We start from the raw sequence: 14,957 nt of genomic DNA, 5'->3' as shown, positions 1-14,957 counted from the left end.
AGGCTGGTCCAATTCCAGCAAGGCAATGTCGTTCCTCTGCGTGATGTTGTTGTAGTGCTCGTGAACCAGTAGCCGCTTAATAGTGCGCACTTGGGTCTCAGGGCCCAGCTGAGTCAAGTGGCTGGCCCCGATCACCACGTGCCACATGGTGATGTGCCTGCAAGGCAGGTGGAGAGAGGGGTCAGAGGGAGCGCAGCCACGTGCTGCAAGCAGCCCAGCAGTTGCCTGCCTTCTGCTGCACAGGGCAGAGAGGAAGGCAGCGCTACGGAGGGTGCGACTGCCCTAGCACGCCTTGGGCACAAGAAGTGTCGGGCGGGAGGCTGCTAGGAAGCCGTGGCGTGAGCCCAGCCCTCTCGCGAGCAGTCTCTCAGCTGGGCTTGGCAGTGCCCAGGCACTGGGCTTGCTGCAAGGAAGCGGGATGGCGCTAGCACGTGCTGCTGTGGAGCGGGCACGTGCTAGTGCTGTGGGGCTGTTCCCTGGTCCTCCTTACCCGGGCGTGATGAAGCAGTGGGCTGCTGTCAGCACCCACTGTGGGCTGATGAGCGACCCTCCGCAGACATGCGCTATGCCTCCTATGATGGGCTTCTGGATGCTGACGATCCAGGGCCAGGCCCCTAGCTGAGCATCGGTGCCACCCACGACGCGTGACATGCCGTAGTAAGAATCCATGGGCCGGTGCCCGCAGGTCCCTCTGTAAGCAGAAACTGATGAATGTCCTGCTCGGTGGCTTGCTGCTGTTGAGGCTGCAGGTCAGCCCCCTTCCCCCCCACCAGGCGCTGCATGGACAGCAGGACCGCGGAACCCTGTGGGGCATGCGTCCATCTACCCCTGTTTGTGCTTGAGCCCCGTAGGCGAGTTGTGCCAGCGGCCTGGCTGCTGGCAAGGAACTGAGGCTCCCACATGGCGTTTGGGAAGCTTTGGTGTGGCCAGGGGGAAAAGCGAGCACCCGCCAGTGAAGCCCACAAGGGCTGCCCCAGCTCCCTCCCAGAGCCTCGGGCCACTTACCCACAGTTGTCCCACATGCCGTACGCCGGCCAGCACACGGCCAGCAGGACCAGGACGGGGAGAAAATTCATGGCTGCCAGCGGCACGTGGCAGCTGCAAGAAGCGAGAGCTGGTGGCCAGCAGTGCAGCAGCCGACGTAGTGCCTGCAGCAGTCCCGCTGCCCAGGGAACCCTTGGCCCCGTGGCTGATGTCACAGAGTGGCTGGTTCCGGGTGCTGGGCACGGTGGATTCTAGGGGGGGGCGGGCAACATGGAGGGTTCCGAGCAGGAGGGGAGGCAGAAGCTGGGCTCGGACACCCCCAGCAGACCCCCGCTGAATGCTCTGCTTGCGGGACGAGGCTCTGCAGACCTCGTGGCAGGCAGCAGCGCCTGCCTCCCAGTGCTGCCTGCTAACAGCTAGCCGGGAAAACCAAGTGTGGCACCATAGCCTCTTTGGGAAGTTCACTGCCACCCCGCTCTGCGCAGCCGCTTGCCACCAGGTCCTTCCCAAAGAAACTGACACCGCAGAACGGAACTACTACAGGCAGTAGGCACCTGGTTGGGGGCTGAAGAGCCAATCTGCTTACAGCCGCGGCAGGCAAGCAGGGATGTGCAAGCCAAATCAACCAAGTATAGCCAAGCACTGCCATCCTGTCCTGCACAAAGCACAGCGAAACACAGATGGAGCACGCTCCACGCTGGCTCTGTCTGCCACCGCAACGCCCTCTGACAGGCTCCGTGTCCTTGCTGTCTACCAGCTACATTGCTCTTCTGGGCCAACACTGGTGCGGGCAGTCGCACTGCCTGCTATGCGTGGCCACAGACGTGCAATTGGAAGCAGCATGGCTTCATAGGCACTAGAAGACGTCCCCAAACAAACCGCACTCCACGCTGCTTTGGTTTTCAAAAATTGACCTGAAGGTGGTGCCCGATATCTGCTTAGAGCAGGCAGAAGGTGGCCTTGGAGAACGTCACTTGTCTTCTGTGGATACTCTGTGATGCCAGCAGCAGATTTTTGCAGGTGGTTAAGAGGGAATGGTGTGAGAGGTGGGCACACTTCAGCAATATGTGAAGGAAGAGCTGGGGTCATTCTGGGGAGAGCACTCTGGCAGAGACAGCTTTGCTTGTTTGGCTGAGCCCTGTCCCTAATCACCACAGCCCCCAAACAGGTAGTGCAGAGGGGATGTGCCTAGGTGGGAAGCAGCTCGGGGTATGCGTGGTCAAGCACCTCCAAGTCCTTCCTGACTCCAGCAGGTGGAGATGTGGCCGGTGGTTGGCAGGCCTGGTCCTCTTGTAAGGTCTGTGAATGCTGGGGCTGATCAGTCAGGTAGGCTGCAGCCACATGCCACCCACGGGACTGAAAAGGTCTCTGTCCTCTTGCTCGAGAGCTAGGCCAGCTTCAGGTTCGCTAGTGCACTGCGCACGCACACAGCGCTCCCACCAGGAGCTGGCCCGAGACACTCGGTCTTTCCAACTGCGGGGTCCCTATGACCTGTGTTCCCTTCTGCCATCGCCAGCAGCCAGGCCGCTAGACCCACCCCTCTAGCAGGTACAGAGCGGGGCCACACAGAAAAGGATGTGGAATGGCTCTCAAGAAGAAGGTCGGACAGGCTGTGGGGATTATTGAGAGGGCTTTAAACAGAGCTGGCGGGGCTCATTGAGAGGGCTTTAAACGAGGTTCAAAGGGGGAAGGGGACATCACCCAGCTCACTAGGGAAGAGCCCAGGTTTGGCGTGCCAGGGTCAGGGGTGAGATTTGCTGCCCAGCTCAAGTGTGTCTATACCAACGCACGTAGCATGGGCAAAAACAGGAGGAGCTGGAAGCCATTATACAGCAGGACGGCTATGACTTGGTCGCCATCACAGAAATGTGGTCGGACAACTCGCATGACTGGCATGCTGTCATGGATGGCTACAGACTCTTTAGGAAAGACAGGCCAACAAGGAGAGGTGGTGGAGTTGCTCTATATGTGAGGGAGCAACTGGAATGCATTGAGGTTGGCCTGGGGGCAAATGAGGAACGAGTTGAGAGCTTGTGGGTAAGAATTAAGGGACAGTCTCACACGGGTGACATTACAGTGCCACCTGACCAGGAGAAGGAAATTGATGAGGCTTTCTACAGGCAGCTACAAGCAGCCTCAAAATCACAGGCCCTGGTTCTCATGGGGACTTCAACCACCCTGACATCAGCTGGGAAGACCATACAGCTAGGCAGGCACAATCCAGGAGGTTCCTACAGAGCATCGACGATAACTTTCTGACGCAAGTGGTGAAGGAACCCACAAGGAAAGGCACTCTGCTGGACCTTGTATTAAGAAACAAGGAGGGACTGGTGGAGGCTGTGAAGGTCGGAGGTAGACTCAGCTGCAGTGACCATGGAATGGTCGAGTTCAGAATCCTGCATGGAGGAAGCAGGGCGATAAGCAGGATCAAAACCTTGGACCTCAGAAGGGCTAACTTTGGCGTCTTCAGGGAGCTACTGGGAAGAATCGCATGGGCCAGGGCTTTCGAAGGCAGGAAGGTCCAAGAGTGCTGGTCGCTGTTTAAATGTCACTTCCTCCACGCTCAGGAGCGGTGCATCCCCCTGAGAAAGAAGTATAACAAAGGAGGAAGGAGACCTGCATGGTTGAACAAGGAGATTCTAGTGGAGATCAGGTGGAAGAGAAAGGTCCGTGGAATGTGGAAAGAGGGGCAGGCCACTTGGGAAGAGTACAAAAACGTGGTGAGAGCGTGCAGGGATGTGACGAGGAAGGCCAAGACCCACTTGGAATTGGAGCTGGCAAGGGATGTCAAGAACAACAAGAAGGGCTTCTTCAAGTACATCAGCAGCAAAAGAAAGGCTAGGGACAATGTGGGGCCGCTTCTGAATGAGGTGGGTGTCCTGGTGACAGAGGATGCAGAGAAGGCAGAGCTACTGAATGCCTTCTTTGCTTCAGTCTTCAGTGTCAAGGCAGGCCCTCAAGAATCCCAGGCCCTGGAGGTAAGAGAAGAAACCTAGAGAGAGGACGACTTTCCCTTGGTTGAGGAGGACTGTGTGAGGGATCGATTAAACAATCTGGATACCCACAAATCCATGGGCCCCAATGGAATGCACCCACAAGTGCTGAGGGAGCTGGCAGATGTCATTGCTGAGCCACTCTCCATCATCTTTGAGAGGTCCTGGAGGACAGGAGAGGTGCCCGAGGACTGGAGGAAGGCCAATGTCACTCCAATCTTCTAAAAGGACAAGAAGCAGGACCCAGGGAACTACAGGCCGGTCAGCCTCACCTCCATCCCGGGAAAGGTGATGGAGCAGCTTATCCTGGAGGCCATCATCAAGCAAGTGGAGGAAAAGAAGGTTATCAGGAGTAGTCAGCATGGCTTCACCAAGGGGAAATCATGCCTGACTAATCTGATAGCTTTCTACGATGGCATGACTGGCTGGCTAGATGAAGTTAGAGCCGTGGATGTTTTCTACCTTGACTTCAGCAAGGCTTTCGACACAGTCTCCCATAATATCCTCCTAGGGAAGCTCAGGAAGTGTGGGCTAGATGAGTGGTTGGTGAAGTGGATTGAGAACTGTCTGAATGGCAGAACTCAGAGGGTTGTAGTCAGTGGCGCTGAGTCTAGTTGGAGACCGGTAACTAGTGGTGTCCCTCAGGGGTCAGTACTAGGCCCAGTCTTGTTTCACTTCTTCATCAACGACCTGGATGAAGAGTTTGAATGTACCCTCAGCATATTTGCTGATGACACCAAACTGGGAGGTGTGGTATATACACCAGAAGGCTGTGCTGCCATTCAGCGTGACCTGGATAGGCTGGAAAGTTGGGCAGAGAGGAACCTGATGCGGTTCAACAAAGGCAAATGCAGAGTCCTGCTCCTGGGGAGGAACAACCCCATGCATCAGTACAGGCTTGGAGTGGATCTGCTGGAGAGCAGCTGTGCGGAGAGGGATCTGGTTGTCCTGGTGAAAGACAGGTTAACCATGAGCAAGCAGTATGCCATGGCTGCCAAGAAAGCTAATGGGATCCTGGGATGCATTAGGAGGAGTGTGGCCAGCAGGTCGAGGGAGGATTTTCTTCCCCTTCACACTGCCCTGGTGAGGCCCCATCTGGAACTGTGTTCAGTTCTGGGCTCCCCAGTTCAAGTAAGATGAAGAGCTACTGGAGAGAGTCCAGCGAAGGGCTACGAGGATGGTGAGGGGACTGGAACATCTCTCCTATAAGGAGAGGCTAAGGGAGCTGGGCTTGTTCAGCCTGAAGAGAGAAGGCTGCGAGGGCACCTAATATATACTTACAAATATCTGCAGGGTGGGTGTCAGTAGGATGGGGCCAAGCTCATTTCAGTAGTGCCCAGTGACAGGACAAAGGGCAACGGGCACAAACTGAAGCACAGGAAGTTCCGTCTGAACATGAGGAAGAACTTCTTCCCTCTGAGGGTGACAGAGCACTGGAACAGGCTGCCCAGGGAGGTTGTGGAGTCTCCTTCTTGGAGATATTCAAGACCCGCCTGAACAAGGTCCTCTACAGCCTATAGTAGGTGACCCTGCTTGGACAGGGGGGTTGGACTAGATGACCCACAGAGGTCCCTTCCAACCTCTACCATCTGTGATTCTGTGATTCTATGATCAACCTCCAACATGCTTTTTTTTTTCAAAATTTGGTTGATACTGGTTCAGACAATTACCAGAAAAGTTAGTGCAGTCATGTTATGACAGTTCTGAATTTCTTCAGTCTAGTCCTCTCAAATACCCAAGCTGCACACAAGCCTCTTTCAGACAGTCTGTTTTATCTATTATTGCAATGTCAAGATAGTCCTTCATTTGTTATAGATCGATTGTAAGGCTGGATTGCATTTTGAGATCTTCAAGATAAATCAAACCCCGGGATCAACCCCACAGATTATATAACATATCAAATTCAAAGTAAAAAAATAACAATTCAGGGACAAGAGCAGGCCAAAGACATCTTCATGAGGCAACAACACAGGAAGCGTATGTGGAAGAAGGTAAAAGAAATTTGAGAGAAGATTAGTTAATATTGGTGCAGTGCTCTGAAGATCAGAAGTGTGAAGCATGAAGTGTACCAAGGAGTGGCAGAGGAGGGGTGGGCACTTGGCCCATGGGGCATGGGAGTCTGTGAAGCATGGGCAGCCTCCATCCACAGGCACAAAGCTGAGTCTAGGGAGAGAAGGCTGAGTGAATTTTGCGCTTTATTTTATGGTATGGCATTTTCTGTATGTATTCTATTGCATGGCATGGTATTTATTTTTCGTAAGTATTGCATGTGCTGTATGGTATATACAGTATGGGGTTTATTGTATTCTATGGTATGGTCTGCTGGTTTTTATTGTATTCTTTGTATTGTAGTTTGTATTATATTGTACTGTATGTTATCTATTGTATGGTATGGTATTGTATGGTATAATGTTACACTGCATTTTGTATTGCATTTTATGTATTTTATGTGTCATAATGTATTTTACGTGTTCTCTTTAATGTATTGTACAGTAAGGCATTGATGTTATTGTAGGTATTTTATGTATTATTTTGTACAGAATATATGGAATGGTGTTTCTTGTACTGTATTTTCTCGACTACTGGGATTTGTATTGTCTAGTATGCATTGCATTCTGTGTCACGTATGGTATATGGTGTATTGTATTTTATGTTCTGCACTGTATCTATTGTATTCTATTTGATGAAGGTTAGGGTATGCACTGTACTGTATGCAGGCATTGTATGTACTGCATGCTGTGTCGGTATTGTATTGTTTATCGTGTGGTGCCTACTGTGTGTTGTATGGTATTGGATGATACGGTGTTGTATGGTGTGGCGTAGATTGCCTTGTCTATATCCTGTGTTTGTGTTGTAGGCATTGTATTTTGGTTTGTATTGTCTTTAGTACTGTATGCATTTGACTGTATGCAGTACACAGTGTATGCTGTAGCATGTGTTGTATGTGATGCGTGTGTTGTATTTTCTATTGTATGTGCTGTGCGTGTTGTGTTGTGGTGCTGGTGTTGTATCCTATATTGTGTTGTATGTCATGCTACGGCATTATTGCAATGCATGTGTTGTATTGTACGTATCGTATGTGTTGAGTTGCATGGTATGTATTGCAGGGCCTGGCGTTGCGTTTATTGTACGTACTGTATTTTTTATTGCATTGACTGCTGTATGGTGTTTTGGTTTGTATTGTGGTTTATCACAATCAAAATCAAGTGTTATTAAAGAAAACAAGCAGTCTGTACCGCACCGCAAGCTAATAAGCTTAATGCCTTGGTGATGTGTTTGACCTTTGCTTCTGGGACTTTTTTTCCCCTCTTCTTACTCATTCCATGTTGACTCTGCGAGGAGTCTCCTCTGTGTCTTCCTTCCACTCCAGCCTTCTGCTGCAGGCAAAGACAACAGACATGTCTATGCCATGCAATATTGTGCATTTTAAGAATTGCAAGGCACTCTCACGATCTACTTCTGTCAGTATGACATGGAATTGTACCTTGCAGAAAGAGCTGCTTGGTTGCCTATGTATTGTACTGATTTTAGCTCTGAGCACAGTGCCATGCTGACACAGCTACACGTGGCTTCCAGCTCAGGGCCCGCTTTTTTGTCACTTCCCTGGGAGATCTCTCATCTCTATTCCACTGTGTGACATGTGAAAAAAAGAGAAGTGATCGAGTGTGGTGCTGTTATAACTTATATTTCAGCATCTAAGGAAACAGGACAAAGCCAACTCAAAACATTTCAGACATCGCTGGAGACTTCAGATGGTGTCTTGATATTCTAAAACGTTTTTAAATTGTACGTTTTTCTAAACAAACTGCTGGGACATGAGGCTAAAACTTTGGTGGTGTATGAAAATGAATATGTGAATAGTCTTCAGACTGCCTGTAAGGAATGGAGAGTGGTAACACGGGGTCCTTCTCGTGCTCCCAGGCGAGAGGCACCTTTATGGCTGGCAGTAAGAGGGGGTTTTAGCCAGTGCGTCCTTCTGCTGCCTCTTTTCCCAGCACCCACGCACGAATTACAAGAAAAGGAAAATGCAAGCAAACCCCTCTTGGTAACAAGAGAGCCGGGTGTGGGACCTGTGGCTGAGCTCGGGACAGGGAGCACCCCTGGAGCAGCCTTGGGGCTTGCTGCCAACCTGCCTTCAAATGAGCTCTCCCAGCAGGTTGGTGCCCAGGAGTTACTTGGAGTTTTGCTCTTCTCCTTCAGGAACCACGTTCGATGCCAAGCACACCCAGAGCCAGGAGAGGACTTCTAGGACAGCTGGGGCTGATGGTGACAGTTCCCACCAGCTGCCCAGGCCAGGGAGATGCAGGTGAGATAGCAGGGAGGAGACACCAACTAATTGCCTCTTCTCTTGCAGGAACAGGCTTTAGCAGCAGGAGAGAGCCAGGCACAAAGGGCCTCTGAGGTCAAAGAAAGTGTCACGCAGCCAGAGCACAAAGAGGCGAAAGGAGAGAAATAGGTGCAGGTCCCATGGCTGGGACAGTGCTTTCAAGGTACCACCTGCCATCGAAACACAAGAACAGCGAAAGGCACTGGCAGGTGATGGAGTGACTGGGAAGAGTGCCTGGCAGAGGGAAGAGCACTGAGAGACAGGAGACAAGACAGAAACGGAGGTGAACCAGATGGTAGGTTGAGACTGAGGGTCTACCAGCTACATTGCTCGTCTGGGCCAACACTGGTGCGGGCAGTCGCACTGCCTGCTATGCGTGGCCACAGACGTGCAATTGGAAGCAGCATGGCTTCATAGGCACTAGAAGACGTCCCCAAACAAACCGCACTCCACGCTGCTTTGGTTTTCAAAAATTGACCTGAAGGTGGTGCCCGATATCTGCTTAGAGCAGGCAGAAGGTGGCCTTGGAGAACGTCACTTGTCTTCTGTGGATACTCTGTGATGCCAGCAGCAGATTTTTGCAGGTGGTTAAGAGGGAATGGTGTGAGAGGTGGGTACACTTCAGCAATATGTGAAGGAAGAGCTGGGGTCATTCTGGGGAGAGCACTCTGGCAGAGACAGCTTTGCTTGTTTGGCTGAGCCCTGTCCCTAATCACCACAGCCCCCAAACAGGTAGTGCAGAGGGGACGTGCCTAGGTGGGAAGCAGCTCGGGGTATGCGTGGTCAAGCACCTCCAAGTCCTTCCTGACTCCAGCAGGTGGAGATGTGGCCGGTGGTTGGCAGGCCTGGTCCTCTTGTAAGGTCTGTGAATGCTGGGGCTGATCAGTCAGGTAGGCTGCAGCCACATGCCACCCACGGGACTGAAAAGGTCTCTGTCCTCTTGCTCGAGAGCTAGGCCAGCTTCAGGTTCGCTAGTGCACTGCGCACGCACACAGCGCTCCCACCAGGAGCTGGCCCGAGACACTCGGTCTTTCCAACTGCGGGGTCCCTATGACCTGTGTTCCCTTCTGCCATCGCCAGCAGCCAGGCCGCTAGACCCACCCCTCTAGCAGGTACAGAGCGGGGCCACACAGAAAAGGATGTGGAATGGCTCTCAAGAAGAAGGTCGGACAGGCTGTGGGGATTATTGAGAGGGCTTTAAACAGAGCTGGCGGGGCTCATTGAGAGGGCTTTAAACGAGGTTCAAAGGGGGAAGGGGACATCACCCAGCTCACTAGGGAAGAGCCCAGGTTTGGCGTGCCAGGGTCAGGGGTGAGATTTGCTGCCCAGCTCAAGTGTGTCTATACCAACGCACGTAGCATGGGCAAAAACAGGAGGAGCTGGAAGCCATTATACAGCAGGACGGCTATGACTTGGTCGCCATCACAGAAATGTGGTCGGACAACTCGCATGACTGGCATGCTGTCATGGATGGCTACAGACTCTTTAGGAAAGACAGGCCAACAAGGAGAGGTGGTGGAGTTGCTCTATATGTGAGGGAGCAACTGGAACGCGTTGAGGTTGGCCTGGGGGCAAATGAGGAACGAGTTGAGAGCTTGTGGGTAAGAATTAAGGGACAGTCTCACACGGGTGACATTACAGTGCCACCTGACCAGGAGAAGGAAATTGATGAGGCTTTCTACAGGCAGCTACAAGCAGCCTCAAAATCACAGGCCCTGGTTCTCATGGGGACTTCAACCACCCTGACATCAGCTGGGAAGACCATACAGCTAGGCAGGCACAATCCAGGAGGTTCCTATAGAGCATCGATGATAACTTTCTGACGCAAGTGGTGAAGGAACCCACAAGGAAAGGCACTCTGCTGGACCTTGTATTAAGAAACAAGGAGGGACTGGTGGAGGCTGTGAAGGTCGGAGGTAGACTCAGCTGCAGTGACCATGGAATGGTCGAGTTCAGAATCCTGCATGGAGGAAGCAGGGCGATAAGCAGGATCAAAACCTTGGACCTCAGAAGGGCTAACTTTGGCGTCTTCAGGGAGCTACTGGGAAGAATCGCATGGGCCAGGGCTTTCGAAGGCAGGAAGGTCCAAGAGTGCTGGTCGCTGTTTAAATGTCACTTCCTCCACGCTCAGGAGCGGTGCATCCCCCTGAGAAAGAAGTATAACAAAGGAGGAAGGAGACCTGCATGGTTGAACAAGGAGATTCTAGTGGAGATCAGGTGGAAGAGAAAGGTCCGTGGAATGTGGAAAGAGGGGCAGGCCACTTGGGAAGAGTACAAAAACGTGGTGAGAGCGTGCAGGGATGTGACGAGAAAGGCCAAGACCCACTTGGAATTGGAGCTGGCAAGGGATGTCAAAAACAACAAGAAGGGCTTCTTCAAGTACATCAGCAGCAAAAGAAAGGCTAGGGACAATGTGGGGCCGCTGCTGAATGAGGTGGGTGTCCTGGTGACAGAGGATGCAGAGAAGGCAGAGCTACTGAATGCCTTCTTTGCTTCAGTCTTCAGTGTCAAGGCAGGCCCTCAAGAATCCCAGGCCCTGGAGGTAAGAGAAGAAACCTAGAGAGAGGACGACTTTCCCTTGGTTGAGGAGGACTGTGTGAGGGATCGATTAAACAATCTGGATACCCACAAATCCATGGGCCCCAATGGAATGCACCCACAAGTGCTGAGGGAGCTGGCAGATGTCATTGCTGAGCCACTCTCCATCATCTTTGAGAGGTCCTGGAGGACAGGAGAGGTGCCCGAGGACTGGAGGAAGGCCAATGTCACTCCAATCTTCTAAAAGGACAAGAAGCAGGACCCAGGGAACTACAGGCCGGTCAGCCTCACCTCCATCCCGGGAAAGGTGATGGAGCAGCTTATCCTGGAGGCCATCATCAAGCAAGTGGAGGAAAAGAAGGTTATCAGGAGTAGTCAGCATGGCTTCACCAAGGGGAACTCATGCCTGACTAATCTGATAGCTTTCTACGATGGCATGACTGGCTGGCTAGATGAAGTTAGAGCCGTGGATGTTTTCTACCTTGACTTCAGCAAGGCTTTCGACACAGTCTCCCATAATATCCTCCTAGGGAAGCTCAGGAAGTGTGGGCTAGATGAGTGGTTGGTGAAGTGGATTGAGAACTGTCTGAATGGCAGAACTCAGAGGGTTGTAGTCAGCGGCGCTGAGTCTAGTTGGAGACCGGTAACTAGTGGTGTCCCTCAGGGGTCAGTACTAGGCCCAGTCTTGTTTCACTTCTTCATCAACGACCTGGATGAAGAGTTTGAATGTACCCTCAGCATATTTGCTGATGACACCAAACTGGGAGGTGTGGTATATACACCAGAAGGCTGTGCTGCCATTCAGCGTGACCTGGATAGGCTGGAAAGTTGGGCAGAGAGGAACCTGATGCGGTTCAACAAAGGCAAATGCAGAGTCCTGCTCCTGGGGAGGAACAACCCCATGCATCAGTACAGGCTTGGAGTGGACCTGCTGGAGAGCAGCTGTGCGGAGAGGGATCTGGTTGTCCTGGTGAACGACAGGTTAACCATGAGCAAGCAGTATGCCATGGCTGCCAAGAAAGCTAATGGGATCCTGGGATGCATTAGGAGGAGTGTGGCCAGCAGGTCGAGGGAGGATTTTCTTCCCCTTCACACTGCCCTGGTGAGGCCCCATCTGGAACTGTGTTCAGTTCTGGGCTCCCCAGTTCAAGTAAGATGAAGAGCTACTGGAGAGAGTCCAGCGAAGGGCTACGAGGATGGTGAGGGGACTGGAACATCTCTCCTATAAGGAGAGGCTAAGGGAGCTGGGCTTGTTCAGCCTGAAGAGAGAAGGCTGCGAGGGCACCTAATATATACTTACAAATATCTGCAGGGTGGGTGTCAGTAGGATGGGGCCAAGCTCTTTTCAGTAGTGCCCAGTGACAGGACAAGGGGCAACGGGCACAAACTGAAGCACAGGAAGTTCCGTCTGAACATGAGGAAGAACTTCTTCCCTCTGAGGGTGACAGAGCACTGGAACAGGCTGCCCAGGGAGGTTGTGGAGTCTCCTTCTCGGAGATATTCAAGACCCGCCTGAACAAGGTCCTCTACAGCCTATAGTAGGTGACCCTGCTTGGGCAGGGGGGTTGGACTAGATGACCCACAGAGGTCCCTTCCAACCTCTACCATCTGTGATTCTGTGATTCTATGATCAACCTCCAACATGCTTTTTTTTTTTCAAAATTTAGTTGATACTGGTTCAGACAATTACCAGAAAAGTTAGTGCAGTCATGTTATGACAGTTCTGAATTTCTTCAGTCTAGTCCTCTCAAATACCCAAGCTGCACACAAGCCTCTTTCAGACAGTCTGTTTTATCTATTATTGCAATGTCAAGATAGTCCTTCATTTGTTATAGATCGATTGTAAGGCTGGATTGCATTTTGAGATCTTCAAGATAAATCAAACCCCGGGATCAACCCCACAGATTATACAACATATCAAATTCAAAGTAAAAAAATAACAATTCAGGGACAAGAGCAGGCCAAAGACATCTTCATGAGGCAACAACACAGGAAGCGTATGTGGAAGAAGGTAAAAGAAATTTGAGAGAAGATTAGTTAATATTGGTGCAGTGCTCTGAAGATCAGAAGTGTGAAGCATGAAGTGTACCAAGGAGTGGCAGAGGAGGGGTGGGCACTTGGCCCATGGGGCATGGGAGTCTGTGAAGCATGGGCAGCCTCCATCCACAGGCACAAAGCTGAGTCTAGGGAGAGAAGGCTGAGTGAATTTTGCGCTTTATTTTATGGTATGGCATTTTCTGTATGTATTCTATTGCATGGCATGGTATTTATTTTTCGTAAGTATTGCATGTGCTGTATGGTATATACAGTATGGGGTTTATTGTATTCTATGGTATGGTCTGCTGGTTTTTATTGTATTCTTTGTATTGTAGTTTGTATTATATTGTACTGTATGTTATCTATTGTATGGTATGGTATTGTATGGTATAATGTTACACTGCATTTTGTATTGCATTTTATGTATTTTATGTGTCATAATGTATTTTACGTGTTCTCTTTAATGTATTGTACAGTAAGGCATTGCTTTTATTGTAGGTATTTTATGTATTATTTTGTACAGAATATATGGAATGGTGTTTCTTGTACTGTATTTTCTTGACTACTGGGATTTGTATTGTCTAGTATGCATTGCATTGTCTGTCACGTATGGTATATGGTGTATTGTATTTTATGTTCTGCACTGTATCTATTGTATTCTATTTGATGAAGGTTAGGGTATGCACTGTACTGTATGCAGGCATTGTATGTACTGCATGCTGTGTCGGTATTGTATTGTTTATCGTGTGGTGCCTACTGTGTGTTGTATGGTATTGGATGATACGGTGTTGTATGGTGTGGCGTAGATTGCCTTGTCTATATCCTGTGTTTGTGTTGTAGGCATTGTATTTTGGTTTGTATTGTCTTTAGTACTGTATGCATTTGACTGTATGCAGTACACAGTGTATGCTGTAGCATGTGTTGTATGTGATGCGTGTGTTGTATTTTCTATTGTATGTGCTGTGCGTGTTGTGTTGTGGTGCTGGTGTTGTATCCTATATTGTGTTGTATGTCATGCTACGGCATTATTGTAATGCATGTGTTGTATTGTACGTATCGTATGTGTTGAGTTGCATGGTATGTATTGCAGGGCCTGGCGTTGCGTTTATTGTATGTACTGTATTTTTTATTGCATTGACTGCTGTATGGTGTTTTGGTTTGTATTGTGGTTTATCACAATCAAAATCAAGTGTTACTAAAGAAAACAAGCAGTCTGTACCGCACCGCAAGCTAATAAGCTTAATGCCTTGGTGATGTGTTTGACCTTTGCTTCTGGGACTTTTTTTCCCCTCTTCTTACTCATTCCATGTTGACTCTGTGAGGAGTCCCCTCTGTGTTTTCCTTCCACTCCAGCCTTCTGCTGCAGGCAAAGACAACAGACATGTCTATGCCATGCAATACTGTGCATTTTAAGAATTGCAAGGCACTCTCACGATCTACTTCTGTCAGTATGACATGGAATTGTACCTTGCAGAAAGAGCTGCTTGGTTGCCTATGTATTGTACTGATTTTAGCTCTGAGCACAGTGCCATGCTGACACAGCTACACGTGGCTTCCAGCTCAGGGCCCGCTTTTTTGTCACTTCCCTGGGAGATCTCTCATCTCTATTCCACTGTGTGACATGTGAAAAAAAGAGAAGTGATCGAGTGTGGTGCTGTTCTAACTTATATTTCAGCATCTAAGGAAACAGGACAAAGCCAACTCAAAACATTTCAGACATCGCCGGAGACTTCAGATGGTGTCTTGATATTCTAAAACGTTTTTAAATTGTACGTTTTTCTAAACAAACTGCTGGGACATGAGGCTAAAACTTTGGTGGTGTATGAAAACGAATATGTGAATAGTCTTCAGACTGCCTGTAAGGAATGGAGAGTGGTAACACGGGGTCCTTCTCGTGCTCCCAGGCGAGAGGCACCTTTATGGCTGGCAGTAAGAAGGGGTTTTAGCCAGTGCGTCCTTCTGCTGCCTCTTTTCCCAGCACCCACGCACGAATTACAAGAAAAGGAAAATGCAAGCAAATCCCTCTTGGTAACAAGAGAGCCGGGTGTGGGACCTGTGGCTGAGCTCGGGACAGGGAG

This window comes from Opisthocomus hoazin, chromosome 29 (assembly GCF_030867145.1).
Source record: "Opisthocomus hoazin isolate bOpiHoa1 chromosome 29, bOpiHoa1.hap1, whole genome shotgun sequence".
Classification (NCBI taxonomy): domain Eukaryota; kingdom Metazoa; phylum Chordata; class Aves; order Opisthocomiformes; family Opisthocomidae; genus Opisthocomus; species Opisthocomus hoazin.
The sequence above is the reverse complement of the archived record's forward strand: the minus strand, read 5'-3'. Positions refer to the sequence as shown.